The sequence below is a fragment of the Sus scrofa genome, chromosome 5 (assembly GCF_000003025.6).
Source record: "Sus scrofa isolate TJ Tabasco breed Duroc chromosome 5, Sscrofa11.1, whole genome shotgun sequence".
Classification (NCBI taxonomy): domain Eukaryota; kingdom Metazoa; phylum Chordata; class Mammalia; order Artiodactyla; family Suidae; genus Sus; species Sus scrofa.
Genome location: NC_010447.5, coordinates 58,836,655 through 58,849,614, shown reverse-complemented (window position 1 = coordinate 58,849,614; position 12,960 = coordinate 58,836,655). Strand labels below are relative to the sequence as shown.

Genomic DNA, 12,960 nt, shown 5'->3' with positions numbered 1-12,960 from the left:
GCTTGTTAGAAATGCATGTTCTCAGGCTTCACTCCAGACCCAGTGAAGCAGCAACTGTGGGGGTGGAACCCAGAAATCTGGGTGTTAACAAGCCTGAGGCATGCTGATGCTTGCAAACCAGTGGTTTAGACTGTCATTTTTCAAAAGTGGGTCTTTGGAGACAGGAAGCAGAGTGGGTGGAATTGGTAGTAAGAGGTTCATGAGGACACTGGCCGCTGCAACTGAGGATGAAGGGTGGCAGGGTTTTCTCTGGAGGAATCAAAGACCACAGGGAAAAACCCTTCCCCATCTACAAGGAGGGTTTTCATATTAACCATGTGTCACCTGCCTGACTACAGCGAACTGGTAGAAATAAAATGCCTTTTCTTCCCTTGAAGGGACATGATGCCAAACTAATGACTTAATAAAGTTTCATTTAATAAAGTTTCATTTTTGCCTATGATGGGTTATTCAGTACCTTATTTGGTCTTAACTTTCCTATTTCTATTTCAACTCGATTATATCTCATAATAAAGAATAAGAAAATTAATACAATAGCAAAAAGACAATCAATGTTTACTTGCTGGCAGAATGTTTTGACACCCAGTCAGTGACACAAGCCCCCACCCTAATCCCACCCCGACTGGTTTGTCATTTTCCCTTGGCTCAGGGCCCTTTTCAGTGCCTACCACACAGCTGTTGACAAGAGGAATATGCTGAGATGATGGAAGAGTTGGGTCACAGCAGATAATCCATTTATGGATAATAAAAAATGTGTGTCACACTTCGCTGACCATGTCAGTTCTGAGCTGCTATACATACAGAAGAGATCCTTCATACCCAAGACGGATTTCAAGGCAAAATGAAAAACCTATATGATTTGGCCATGTTCCTACTCATGTTTTAACTCACCTTAGAATAAAAAGTAGAGATTAACCCTCTGAACCAACAACTATTTATTGACCACATGGGCTGTGCCAGGCTCTGTGTGAGACTCTTCAGGGGATACAGAAGGCACTGACACAGATTCTGCTTTCGAGAAGCTCACACTTGCTCCTCGGTATCCCCTGAGAATTGGTTACAGGACCTGCCAAGGATACTGGAAATTTGTAAATGCTCGAGGACCATAGTTGGCCCTCTGTATCTGTAGGTTCGGAGGCTGCAGATTCACCCAACCCCAGTTCTTTGGATTTAATCCTGGTTGAATCTGAGGATGCAGAACCTGTAGATATAGAGGGCTGACTGTATAACAAAATGGAGAAGAAACACCTGTATTGAAAAACAGCTTATAACATCTGGTGTATTAGCTATGCGAGGCTAAGTACTGTAACAAACAGTCTGTGACATGTCTTATAACTCCAGCGCAATAGAATTTCATCTCGAATTCGTGTAACTGCAACGAGGTGGGCAGAAAGCCCTCCTCCATGTAGTTATTTAGGGACTCAGGCCAATGGAGACTTTTCCATCTTTAACACAAGGCTTTCAAGGTCCCCACATGGAGGTGTTTCCATTCCAGCTAGACACAGACAGAAGGAGCACAGTTGAGCTTGTGTGGGAAGATTTTTACAGCACCCATCACGTCTGCTCATGTTGCATGGGCTGCCCATCCATCACATGGCCACGCCTAACAGTAAGAGAAGCTGGAAAAATAGAGTCCAGCTGTATAGCCCAAGAAGAAGAGCAAGTATTTTGGTAGCCCTCTGCCATACTAAGCATGGTTGGGGAGGGCGGGTATGAGGCTGGGGGGGGGGGGGGAGATTGGGAATAGCTTTCTTTATACATGTTTCTCTTGTTTCTTTGTTTCCCATTGCCATGTTTTACTTTTGTAATTTTTGAAGATCCCATTATCCGTATGTAAGGCTACATCCTAGATTTTCTTAAAGCTCTACGGAGTACTAGACAGTCCCATCCAGAGATGAGTGTTACCGGGAGGAGAAAGTGAGCAAGACAGGGGCAGCAGCATTTAAATGATGCCCCTTTGACCACTTTCTGTCCCTCCTTTTAGCCAGGAACTCACACTTAGCCAATGCACACAACCCACATTAGTGTTAGCCCTTACCAGGAAAAGATGGATTTCATTCAGGTGCTTGGACCAAGAGAGGTCCAGTAAGGCAGGACACCAACTGTTTAACTTAACATGAATGCTTATTCTGGGATCTTATGGGATATTAACGCTAAAAGGCGATTTAAAATACAGTGTAGAGGAATGTGAGAAAACATCTCCTCAGGTGGAGTAAAGCAGGATGGTGAAACAGTCTGTAGTACTAAAGAGGGATGGGAGATGGAGAGAGAGCCATTTGCAATTTCCCCTGTTTTCAACAAAGAAGGGAAATCAATAGACCCTCCTTAAGAGCTCCCTCTGGGCAAAGAACAGATACCGATCTCATTTCTCCCTCGATACCCTGCCAGCACTTTCCCAGACACCATTTTATTAGTTCAAGGTACTGGGAGGAGCAGAGGAAGATGGAAAGGCAGCTCACATCTGGACTTACAACTCCCCTGCTGCTTTTCCGCAAAGATAATTGTCTAATTGGAATCAACAGACACTCAGCGTCTGTTGGAAACAACAGACGTAACTAGTCATCAGAAGGTTGAATGTGAGTGCAACCTGGGCTCTGCTACCTGGTGCCCTGAATCCAGCCATTTGCTTGCTTTAAGTAAGACATTCTGCTTCACCGAGTATGTGTTTGAGTTCCTGTGCATTATGCAGGAAAATATCCTTTTTAGCTCTAGCACTTGGTGGTGGAAACAAGCTCAGGAAAAACTTTCATATACAGATAGCTGCAGTTAGAATACAAATGTTTGTTCTTGAACCCATTCATTCATTCACTCAACAAAGATACACCCATCAAGAGACAGGCACTTTTCCAGGTGCTGGGGATAGAGCTGAACAATCTAGTCCCTGCTCTGAAAAAGTTTACAGTCCAGCAAGAGAGACAATAAGCAAATATATAATAAAGTGGCCGCTGGAGAGAACTGCTATTAAGAGTTAAACATGGGAAAGAGGATGGTGTGTGATAGGATCTAGACAGGGTCGTTACGGAGGTCTTCTCTAAAGAGGTGACATTTGAGCAGAGACAAATAAAGTGAGGGTCACGTGAGTTATCTGAAGGAGGAGAACTTCAAGCAGGAGACCGCAAGGGCCGAGCTCTTGAAATGGCACCTTCTTTGGAGCATTTAAGGAAGAGCAAGTTGGTCGCTATGGCAGGAGCTGGGGAATCCAAGGAAGAGTAGCAGGAAATGGGTCTGGAGGGGTCGGGAGCAGACAGACCACAGAGTGAGGCTTTGGATCAACCGTGTTTGATGGGAAGCTATTGCAGGGTCCTGGGCACATAGCTGACACGAGCTGTTGTGTTTTGAAGGTACCACTTTGGCTGCTCCATAGAGAACTGATTCTGGACAGCAAGAGTAGAGGTAGAAGTTGAGCAAGGAGAGGATGGTGACTTTCACACTGTGGTGGGAACAGAGGCAGTGTGAATTGGTTAGTTTCAAGAGATGACAGGGTGTGTTTGCTACTAGATGGAGAGAAAGAGAAAAATCAAGGCCCTCAGAACAGCAATAAGGGCTGTTGCCAATATAAATGTGGATGCCAAGTGGCCTGAGACCGAGGTTCAGATCTGCTATTTATGAGCCATGTGACCTCAGGAAGTTCTCTCTGTATCTCTCTGTGTATCTCACAGCTTTTCCTCTGTGAAATGGGGATATTAAGAATACTGACCATGTTATACAGATGAAATATAGATGAAAGAAGACCTATAAAGCACTTAGAATGAGTCTAGAGTATAGGGAGCTCTCAATCCATATCGGGAAGGATAATAAACTGGAGGGTGGGAAGTAGACTTGTGAAAAAAATCCAGAGCTTGATCTGGGACAGGTAAGTTTGAGTCGGCTCTCAGACATCCCAGTAGAAATGTCAGGAAGTAGGTGGGCACGAGAGTCTGGGTTCAGGCGAGAGTCCAGACTGGAGGTATAAACATGAATGATGTCCATGTATAGAAGACTTTGCAGGTCAAGGGATGGGCTAGGATAAGCTCACCTTTTCCAAGCGAATACCAACCATGGACAAGGAGTTAATGTGTCCTGAGGGCTAACAAGCAAAGGCAGGGTGGCAGAGGAATGCACAGGAAGGGGTGCAAACTTGGACTTGGGGGACAGGGAGGGTTTCCCTGAGCAAGGGATATTTCAGTTGAAACCTGGGGGGAGAACTTCCATTCACAGTGTTGTCCACTGCTCCTCTTTGTCCCTTTTTGGTCAAAACGCTCACGGTCTATATTGAGCAGGTTAAAAAATATAAGTATTGAAAGGACAATGAAGAACCTAATTGTGCCTCTGTGCACATTTCCTTAAGAAAAACATCAGCTGGTCTTCTTCAACGAGACGTTCCGTCTTCAATAAAGTTTTGGCATCTGTTAGTGAAAGGAAATGTCAGAATTTCCATACATTTTGCATCGACAGCAAGAAATAGTTCATGGCTTAGTCAGCATTTTCTCAAAATGATAACCATAATCACAACAGTCTTGCCTAAGCTAACAAATCATTATCCTTCATAACCTAAGTTTTACTAGTTTTCCTCCTTGTTTAGGACATTAGACCCTTAATAGACACATAAAAGCTGTGTGTGTGTGTGTGTGTGTGTGTGTGTATGTGTGTATACATAATAATATTAATATATTATATATAGTTATACATGTTATGTTATTTATAAATATTATATATTTATATATTATTTTTATTTATGTATTTTTATTCATATTATAATTTTAATATATTATTCATATTTATAATTTTCATATATTATTTTATTTATTTATTTTTGGCTGTGCCCATGGCTTGCATAAGTTTTATATATTATTTTAAATATATTATTTATATTTAATATATTATTTATATTTTTATTTATTTATTTTTGGCTGTGCCCAAGGCTTGCATAAGTTCTTGGGCCAGGGATTGAACTTGTGCCACAGCATGACAATGCCAGATCCTTAACCCACTGAGCCACCAGGGAACTCCAAAGCTGTATATATTAAGATGCCTATTCACACAGTCCACCAAATATTTCAACACTCTCTTCCTTCTCTTCTCCTTTTGCTGCCAAATCACTAGAGTCCATGCTGCATCAGTTGTTTCACTAACTCAAACAGAGCTTAGTTAAGAGTCCAGGCCAAAATGATGTCACTGACCTATAAATAAGGGTGCAGGTCTGATCTGCAAAGGGGATTTAAAAGACACAAGATTGGATTTCTCACTGAAGTGGAAAGGGAAGTTTCTACTCTTCAGAGACCTGCTGTCATCTTTCCACTGTCCCAGATGGCAAGAGTTATGGACTCCTTGACCTGAGCCAAAGACGATATAAGCAAAAACAAAGGGATAAACAATATCTGTTCAAAGAAACCAAGCAAAAGCCCACTCCAGTGGCTTAAGTGCACAAGACAAACTTTCCAGGCAAGGACACCTCCCCTGACCCTGTTTTCTACACTGTGGTTTACAAGGTAACAGCAACAACAACAAAATCTCATCAGAGATTAGTCCCAGTTATCCCACAATACTTGAAAATGACAATAATAGATTTAAAAGACTTTGAACTCAGTGATTTTTTTTCCCATAGGGAGTAAACCATGTCCAAGATATGTCCCTAAGCATGCATAGTACCTGCTGAATGAATGTGGATGGGTAAGTCACATGCAAGCAGAAGGAGGTTATTGTCAAGACAATCATGGGCACTGACTGCTGATCAGACAGAGTAAAGATCTTGGGGGAAAATCCATGCCATCCAAAGAGAGTCAGAGCTGGGGTTTCTGGTTTTCCATTGAGCCCTCTGTCCAAAGCACAAGAAAGGGTCTTAATTTGTAAGTTAAACACAACTTCAGAGTGCAGGAGTCTGTCTCTGTTTATGGAAGGGCATTTGAACTCATTTCAAAATGGGTTGTCTTCCATGATGGAAAAGAATATAAAAAAGAATGTATATACAGGTTTGACTGAGTCACTTGGCTCTACAGCAGAAATTGGCACTACCTTGTAAACCACCTATGTTTTAATTTAAAAAAAATTAATTAAAAAAAGGTCTGTCTTAATAATGCAAGCAGCAGAGCACAGATGTTAGCCTTTAACACTGAAGAACCACTTGGCAAACTGAAGTGGAAGGAGCTTCTAGTGAGTCATATCACGCCGAGAACCATGCACTCGCGGTGACCTCAGAACAGCAAGCCCCATTCTACTCCTGCCTATGGAAATGAATTTTCTGGGTATAGAACATGACCCCTTTTTCTTACCCTACTCTGGGCTCCCCTGCACACGGCAGCCCATGGAGAAGATGAGGCACTCTTCCCCTTTGTTGTACCCCACAGGAAGGAAAAAGGAAATGAAGGATAACATTTGCGGAATATCTCCCATCTCTCAAGCTCTGAGGAAGGTCTATGCGCCCAGTGAGGCAAATTATATTTTCTCCTTTTTCTTGAGGAGGGAACGCGTTTGAGGAAAGTTGAATGACTTGCCCAAGATCATCAAGCCAAAGGCTGCAGTGTCAAGATTCAAATCCAGGGGTCTCCCCCAAAGCCACTTTTTTCAGAGGAAGGTGGTCTGGTTCTGATCAGGCCTATCCTACTCAAGGGCGCAGCAACATCTCAGGAACAAAGCTCCTTGATTCCTGACTGTGGCGACCAGTCAGCAGCAGACTCTAGTGCCAGACAGCACCTTGAACAGATCATAAAAATGAAAAGCTTCTGCAGTGGTAGAGGCAGTAAAAGCTGTCACACTGTTCTCAGACAAGGAGGAGGTCAGCCCTAACACCAGCTAAATCCTATGGTTTTCTGTAGTCACAGTGTTAATAGCTTCCTCATACCAGACAACCATCAATAGGTCACTTCTTGATGTTCAATGTCCCATTTCCTTTCAAGTTCTCACATGTGTTCCATTTACTGTCCCTTTAATCATCCTCTTGTTTTCTAACGACGATCACCAGGTTCTCTTTAGTTCTTGTGAAGTCTGCAGTTCTCAACAGGACCCAGTCCTCCAGGAAGATTGGAAAAGTACAGTACGTCTTGGAAGAAAGCTGTCTTGATCAACATTTGGAAGGTGCTTGTCAGACATGCATCATGTCCTCTGCTGGGTTTCATACTTCCTCCCCTTCATTTCACTGCAGCCTTCTTTCCCTCCATTTCTTACCTATTTCTCCCCATCACTGCTCCTTCATTTTTTTCCCCTTTTCATTGTCCTCTACTCATTTTCTCTCTTCATCTTTCTCCCTTTCACTTCTTAAATTCCCCATATCCTTTTCTTCACCCTTCTCTTTCTCTTTTATATTTTTTCAAGTCCGGTTAGCTCAGCTTTAAAGACACAGGTGTTGAAGTCACACAAACGTGGTTCAAAAGCTGGTTCTTACACGCAGTGCGCCCTTGGACAAGTCGTCATCCTGCTCTTTCCCTCAGTCTCCCCATGGTAGAGACATCAACTGTATGTATGTCTAGGTCTGAATGGTAGGTGACATAATCCACATAAATTCAGTTCAGGGCTTTGTATGGAAGTAGGACAACCTTCCCTGCCCCAACCCTGTCCTATCTCCTGTCCTGCTTTCTTGAATCTTACCTTCTCTCTGTTCCTCCTCTACCTGTCGCTTCCAGTCCTGGCTCAGCATATGGCTCATCTCATCCCCCTCCCTATGTTATGGTTTCTCCATCCACACCTCTCTATTCTGAGCCCACCTTTTTGTGGGAATAATGAGACATTACAGAATATTGCACGTAGACAGAATCTGTAAGCATCTCAGGGACATGCTCATACTGATACTAAAGAATGGTAAGAACAACAATATTAAATATATCCAGACCATTCTGAACTATCTATTAAGAATGAGAAGTGTGTGGAGGTATATGGAATAATTAGCCAGTGGGGACTTGCTGTAGAGTACAGACAACTCTACCCAGTATTCTGTGATCATATACGTAGGAAAAGAATCTGAAAGAGAATGGATGTGTAACTGACTCATGTTGTTGTACAGCAGAAATTATCACAACATTATAAATCAACCATCCTTCAATACAACTTTAAAAAATGAAAAAAAAAAAAAAGAGAGAGAGAGTGAGGAGTGTACTTCCAGGAACCTCCAGGGTCCTTGTAGGTAAGGACCACACTCATTACCTGCCCAGGTAATTAATGTGATGAAACTTTTTTAAATTGAAAGTTTTTAAAATTTGTGAGCAATATTAACCACAGGCTCTTATACCAGATTACTTTTTGGGGGGACATAATTCTAACTGTAAGTGGAACCATTTAGGAGGTAAACCTTCTGCGAAAACTTCAGAATCAAGAGTTCTCCTTTCCATACAATGTAGGGTCCCACATATATACATTGACTTGCACTGCTGCAAATGGTGACCTCTGCAACATAATTGCCTCAAGTTTATTTCCAGGTGTTCTATAACCCACACTTCTTCTGGTAGTTCTCAGCCTGACCTGCCATTTCCATGTCTCAGACTTTTCTTGTCTTTATTTTCTCTGAGTTCTCGACTTCCCTTTGCCCTTGTCTTTACTGAACTTCATCCTGTTAGTTGCTGATTACTTGTCCAATTTGTTGAGGTCATTTCCAATTCTAATCGCATCCCCTAAGGCTTTAGCCTCCACTTTAGATTCAGGCTCATCTATGAACTTAATGAGCATGCTGTTGCCGCATCCAAGTCATTGATGACAGTCTTAACTAGAAGGGGATCCAGGCCTGGGCCCTGTGTAACACCATTTTCATGTGTTTACTTGTCAAAAGAAATGTACGTGCAGGTGCTTTAATGATGTCTAGAAAATACTTGTCTGTCTCTTCAGAATCTTGGGTCATTCAGGCAGAATTTTTGTGACATTTTTGGCAATTCAAGTCTGGAGCTCTATACAAGCCAAATTAAATAATCAAAGCCATTGCTCAAAACACAACTTCTTTCTTTAAAAAAAAAAAATCTCATTATTTTATGATACAAAAGAACTTGTTCACAAAATAGAAACAGACGCAAAGATTTCAAAACCAAATGTATGGTTACCAAAGGGGAAATATTGGGGGCAGGAATAAATTAGGAGATTGAGATGAACATATATACACTACCACATACAAAATAGATAAGTAACAAGGACCTACTGTATAGCACAAGGAGGTCTGCTCAATGCTCTGTATTAACCTGTATGGGAAAAGAGTCTGAAAAGGAATGGATATATGTATATGGATAACTGGTTCACTTTGCTGTACACCTGAAACTAACACGACACTGTAAGTCAACTATACTCCAATAAAATTTAAAACAGCAATGACGAATCTGACTTTTACAAATTTTGCAAAAAAAAAAAATCTCATTATTCTCAATGATAAAATAAGTCAGTACCTACTTTCACTCTTCTTTCCCAGGAATCAATCAGAAGCACACTCTGCCCCCCTTGAGGGGAGGCACTGGGCAGACAGGGCAAGGCCCTGGTTTTAGTTCCATCCCTGCCACGCAGTGGATGACCCTGGGTGAGTCACCCAACCTCTGCCAGCCTGAACTCCATCCTCATCAGTAAATGAGGGGCTCCGATCAGATGTCTGCAAATGAGCTTTCCAGTTGAGAGGCTGTGATTCTCTCGTGAGGAAGGGCCTAATTATTCTCGGTGGCAAATTGCTGCACACCTTCTGTGATTATAAGCTTTTCCCATGACACTATATATAATGTTACAACTCTGAACACATTGAAAAAGTGAGGGTTTGACTAGCTCTGCACACCGCCTGTATTAACCTGTATATTTGCCAAAAACGTGCATTTATCTGCTGACGTATGCCTTCTCAACGTGTTCTCAGGAACTTGAGTGCTAGCTGTGCGAGAGGTGCCCTGATGCTTGTCACTTCCTTGTAACATCACTAACAATCAAAATCCTCTTTCAGAATTCTTACTGGAAGAATGAGGAAACTGAGGCCCAGACTGGTTTAGCGACCGACTGTACAGGGTCACAGACCTCGCTTGTGATGGCATTCAGGCTGGAATTTGGGTTTCTGGGCACAGAGTTCTGGACTCCTTCCATGTGGCATGCTCCCTTTCTATCTAACTTCCTGTTCAAACTCAGCATAGTATATCCTCTAAAAGAAAATATCATCGATCATTTCAGAATCAACTAAAATGCCTCCTCATGCTCGGGAGGACCATCGCTTTTTCAGTGAAGAATGACCATCAGCTCAGCAGGTGGAGACAAAAGTCATTCTAAATTTTGTTACCCTGGGGTTATGTTATTTGCTTTCAAATAATTGCCTCTAAAGCCTAAGAAACAGTCAGTTTTTCAAAAGTCAAATTCTTGGTACTAATTTATTCACTACAATAAACAGCTTCCTCCTCCTCTTCCCCAACCCCCGGACCTCCTCCTTCTCCTCCCTTTTTTTTTGCCCAGCCATTAATTTTTCTTTCCCTCTCCCCTCAGCCTGCTACTAGATGTGGCCTCCAGGTAGGAGGAATGATGTCAACAGCTCTCGTCTCTGACCTTCCTTAACATTTCTACCCTCCAATTCACTGATTTCTCCAATTCACTTGAATTTTTCTGCAAGGCAAATTCTACACAAACAAATACTTAGCCCTTAGGGGGAGAGATGGGGAGGCATCTAAAGGCCTAGTGGTAGAGTCTGGGGAAAAGTAAAAAGACAGACAAATAGAAAGGAATGGTTATAAGACACCTGAAAGCATCATTTCACCCCAGAAATTTGTATTCTTCTAATCAGTTAGCTTAAGACACTGAGAGTTGTTTCTTCGTTGTTGTTTTTTTTTTTTTCATCCCCCAGACAATGCTCACTAATAAATAAGGGAGCAGCCTGCAACAGCTGCTCCATGGCATGGAAAACAAGAACCTGAAACAGCAGCAAATCATAAGAAGTTAATGATTTGACGTTCCTCTCCTTGAAATTACAAAAAGAGAATTCACAGAAATACTTGTAATGTTTCTAACGAGAGGCTTGGGAACCGACGCATCAGCCCTCTCCTTGCTGAGGCCTTCCTTTTCCACTGATTTTTCCTCTTCCAACTCTACCCTTTGTCTTTGCTGCTGCTGCTTTAAGATTCTCTGAACATCTGCCTCAGTGTGTCTCCCTGACAGGAAGAAAGGAATCAACATTCTTTTCATAGGTTTTACATAGATTATCTCATTGAATCCTCACTGTGGCTGCTCTGGGAGATATTACTGTGGCAGATGCACCCTAAGGCGACTCCCACTAAGTTACTACCTTGTGGAATCACCTCCCTAGGACTTGATGCTAACTAGTAGAATATGAAAAAGGTGATGGAATGTTACACCCTTGATTACAAGAGGTTAATGGCAAAGGTGATGTGACTGCCATCCTGAGGACTACCTTATGCCACTTAAGATTTCTTCTTCGCAGACCAGAGGGAGAGATGGATTGGCCTTGAAGAAGCAAAGACGGTGTTGTCAATGGCCCAGGGAGAGGACCACATGGCTGGGGGCTGCGTCTGGCCTCTAAAAGCTGAGGGTAGCCTCTAGGCAACACCCAGCAAGAACCTCGGTCAAGTAGCCCACAGGCAAATGAATTCTGCTGACAAAGCAGAAGAAGCTTGAAGTGGATTCCTTCTCACTCAAGCCTCCAGGTGAGAACTCAGAGTGGCCGACACTTTGTCTGCAGCCTTGTAGGATCCTGAGTTCAACACCCAGTTAAAGATAGGCCTGGACTCCTAAGCTCCAGAAACCGAGATAACAAGCGTGCGCTGTTCAAGTCACCAGGGTTGTGGGGATTTGTTACCCAGCAATAGAAAACTACTGCAACTGCTCTATTTCATGGAAGAGAAAAGCAAGCTTCAGAGAACCTAAGTGTGCACAAGCTTTTGAAGGCTTGAGTAACTTTGTTCAAGGTCCCACAACCAGTAAGGGGTAGAACTCGTATAACTTAAGTCTCCCTTAAGCTCAAAAGTCAAATCCTCTCCAGTACAACTGGTTGCCTTTCTACACTTCCCTTCTGGTTTGCTGGCACTGTTGATGAGTTAGCACTGCATCCGGGTTACCACATGACTTTCTGCATGAACCTCTAATGCATGTGGTTTTGAAGTTTAAAATGCAAGAACCAAAGTTGGTCCCTCACCCCATGCCCCCTCCCTGGTCATCACATGGAGGGGTGCTGCCCACTCCTCACACTTGAGAGGGAAGAGAGGAGGAGACCAAACGTGGAAGTGGAGAATGAAGGGGGGTCTGCCTGACTAGCACTGGAGAGAGGTTCTCACCCACTCAAAGAGGGGAATTAAACAAATGTTCTCCAAAAAAGAATGGCTCCACCCAGGGAAAAGCTCTGAGGATCATAATAATGAGCCTCCCACCAGGAGTACCCCAGAGGCAGAAGCCCAGGGCTGATGAATAAAGTTCCATACTCTGGGTCAATACTGGGTAACAATGAATCCCGCAGCTTCACTTCAATACAGTTTGGTTTGAGTTGGATGAAAGAATGCTGGCTGTAGGCTGACTTTGAGCTTGACAAGTCAAGGAGCACTGGTTCAGCTATCTTAGGGGCTGTTTGTTGGATGTGGGTTATAAAGGCTGAAATTTCATTGGTTAGGCTTGGCTGGGCTTGTCTCCTGTTGGGCAGAGTTGGACTGTACTTTACATGCGCCTCGGTTAAATTACTGGAACAGTAATAAACTCAGTGTATCAAAATTCTGACATGCCAAATTACATGGGCGCGCAGAGGGAGTGGGATAAACCCTAGCTCCATCCTGTCCATCATGATGTTCAATTTCTACAGCACGGCTTCTGAAAGCGCTCCGCAAATAGTGGGGAACATAGTCCATGCCAGGCTCAAGGCTGAACACTGTGAGGAGAGCAGGGGGGAGACCAGCCCCCCCCCGAGTCTATAATCCAGTAAGACAGAGAAGCATGTACATTAATAACTACTCAACCTCCCAGACAGGTGGAATTTGCCATCCTTGGAGCAGGCGACAGTGAAGGGCATAGCCAGCCCCAGCTTTAGTGCAGTCAATTAGATGACACTAAGTCACT

General features: G+C 43.1%; 1 protein-coding gene across 7 annotated transcripts in view; it reads right to left on the bottom strand.

The window, feature by feature from the left end:
• GRIN2B (glutamate ionotropic receptor NMDA type subunit 2B) overlaps window positions 1-12,960 on the bottom strand; it is a 470,874-nt gene that overhangs the window by 99,121 nt on the left and 358,793 nt on the right. The gene's annotated exons all lie outside the window — the stretch shown is intronic.